Source organism: Echinops telfairi, unplaced genomic scaffold (assembly GCF_000313985.2).
Source record: "Echinops telfairi isolate 266 unplaced genomic scaffold, ASM31398v2 ScPeMD7_7469;HRSCAF=8507_0, whole genome shotgun sequence".
Taxonomy (NCBI): domain Eukaryota; kingdom Metazoa; phylum Chordata; class Mammalia; order Afrosoricida; family Tenrecidae; genus Echinops; species Echinops telfairi.
The window spans coordinates 74,948,991-74,952,108 of record NW_022111372.1 but is presented as its reverse complement, the minus strand read 5'-3'; positions in this window follow the sequence as shown (position 1 = coordinate 74,952,108).

Sequence of the window (3,118 nt, the reverse complement as noted above, 5' to 3'; positions counted from 1 at the left end):
GAATATGCAGCCCACAATATCACCCCCATCTTTTAAAAGAGAATCATTCTCTTGTGTCATCAACATAGAGTCTCTTACCAAGCTACACAGCTGGGATCTGACACCCTGGCAGGCAGATACTTCAGGAGTAACACATTCAATGTTTAAAAATTTTAGAATGTGATTCTTTTGAAAAAAGAAAAAGATAGCCAAAGAATCAAATCAAGTATAATGTATATTCTAGCTCTTCACCTGTTCTTTTATAAATAAGAAAGGAAAAAAAGGAGAAGAAGAGGAAAGAGAAATAAAGGGGTAAAGAGACAGAGGAAGAAAAAATAGGTGGGGGGAGAAGAAAGAACAGGCCAGATCAACTACCATAATTTAAGTTGAGCCCCAAATCACTGATTACATTTGTCTTCTGAAAGTTGCAAAACATACTTAAAATGATTGTGGTGAGATCAGCACAGAGGTACAGAAATGAGTTTGAAGTTAGATTAGATTGGCGTGGTTGGAAAGAGAGACTCATTGAATGTTCTGGATTTGTTGTCTTATGTGGAAAAGGAATTCTGATGATTGCAAGGTGAGCATCAGGTGTTTCCTGTCTCTTCAGTGTTAATGCCTTGAGGCGTCATCCTGTCCTATTCTCTGGGGTTCTAGAAGAACTGCCAACCATAGACTTATGCCTTACTATTTTTATTGCTCGTTTCCTTGGCCACTTCACAAGATGCTGGGGAAAATATGTAAACCATTCCTTGTAACCAGAGGCCTTTCTGTGGGATTGTTCAATTTAGAGCTATAGAAGAAGTCTTTGGGGTTGCAAGACTAGAAGTAAGTTTCCATATTCCCAGCCTTATAGACAAAGACTACATTAGGAGGGAATGGAAGCAATCCACATGCAGCAGGAAAATGATTGAGACAGGGAAAGAAAAGTGGGGCCATGGGACTGGGTCATGAGCCTCACGAAAGAAGCAAGGAGGCATATTAATCAAGGCATCTAGAAGACTTGAATAACTAAAGAATAAGATAAGGAATAATTTAATTAAAAACTAGCTGTAAAAGATAATCTGTAGAGAGTAATGGAGCTGAAGAATACCCAAAAAGCCCCAAAAAGCAAGGGGTCAAGAGTCAAAGAAACCAAAGATGTGGTGAGTAGGAGAGTAGATGATTATCTAAGGAAAGAGACAGGCTTGCAGAAATAGAGGAAGGATGTAAGTAGTGGGGAGAAGAGAGAAAATAAGACAGGAAGAGTGAAAAGGCCAAGAATGAGCTCTAAGACCTTCTATACCTCCTTATAGCATTCAAAGTAAAATCAGGGATGCTTATGCTTTGGTTTGTATCAAACTTTCCAGCCTTATTTTTCTTACTGTTCACACTAGCCACACGCTTACTAGAATTTCCCGAGTACAGTCTGCACTAATCTACTTCTTAGCCCAAGGTCATACTGTTTCCCCAGTCAAGAGCACTGTCCCCTACTACTTCGAAGAAAGTTTCTAAGCCAGTCTTATTTGGATTTTTTTCCTCTCAACAGCATCTAATAATGCTAGTTGATAATACCACTCATTAATTTGTTTTTAAAGACTCTAGTGTATAGAGGAGGAGCCAAGGTGATGTAGTATGTGTGCATTGAGCTCATGGGAAAGTCAACAATTCAAAACAACCAGCCATTCTGCTTTAGAAAGATGAGGCCTCTGCTCCCATAAAGAATGACTGTCTCAGAAACGGAAAGCATCCATCTATTTTGCCCTTTAGGGATCTGCTTGAGCCAGACTTGCCTCGATGGCACTTAAGTTTGATTTGGTATGAGTCTGTGGAGACTTCTCATTGAATTTACGGTCAATGAAGTAAAACTAGACAAACTTGAATTTCTAAAATATGGGTGTCCTGGAACAATCACCAGAAGAGGAAGAGTTATCAGTTGACATCCTATTAGAAACATAATCTCCCTCTTAGAAACAAGGACACCTGTGTGGTACATAGGAACAAAATCTCTTGAGTGGCAGAGTCAAAGACAACCCTATCCAGCTGATAGATGGCTCATTGCTATAAAGGCCTGTTGCTCTCCATAGTCCAGGCAATTACTCAATTTCCTGCACCAGAACCCTAAAATTACTTACTAGACCTAATCCTAGTCTCTCATTCCAGGGCTCCAATTTGCAATTTTTCCCATTCTGGCTATCATTCTAGTACACTCATTTCATAAATTTGGGTTTGTTCTGATTTTTCTGTGCCAGCTATAACTGAACTGGTTCTAAGAAGCCCTGATGGGACGCTGATCTAAAAGACAACAGAGCTAATCCAGCTAAAGAAACATTGCCTTTAAACCCCCCCCCAAAAAACAACCCCCAAACAGGGTGACAGAGACTAATGACACTGCATGAATCTTGAGGTTTGCTTTACTCCAAGATTTCTTTTATGTGAGCCAATCAATTCCTCTGGGTAAGCCTGTTTCTGCAACATGAGCCTCAGAGACTCCTGACTAACTCTGGAAGCATACGTAACTGTGTGGTTTTCAAGAATCCTCCTCTTCTCGGTGGACCCTCAACTATATACCACAGACAGAGAGATTTTAGTTAGCTGAAGTATTCATTGCACTTGGCAACACAGACTTTATATTACTCAGGTACATCTTTTGTACTGCATGGCAACCAGGTCCCAAGATTAAAATTCACAGGAAGTCGCAAGAGGCCAATTGTGCCCTTTAGTGATGCATGCTCACAAATGGATAGAAGAGAAAAAAATCACAGACAGCCATTTTGTGAGATGAGAGAATAGAAAAATATTCACATGATCCCTAGCCATCTCTTTCAGACTCTGGAAATGTTCTGGGGCTATATGATAATGAAAATGAAAGCTATGAATTCTTTCTGAAAGAAGAAAAATGGGAAAAAGACAATAAGAAAAGTGCACTTCTCCTAGCGATGAGGTGACATTAACTGGCTTCTAGATGACTTGTAAGGTGCCTACTGAGTACGTTGGTGGTTTGAAATCACCCAGAAACTCTTTGGGAGAAAGGACCAACAAATCTTAAAAAGTAGAGCGTACAAAAACAGAGGAGGCATTTCTATTTTGTCACATGGTGTCACAAGGAGACAAAAATCAACTCAGTGGTCCGAAACAGCACAACAGAAGTCAAGCCACA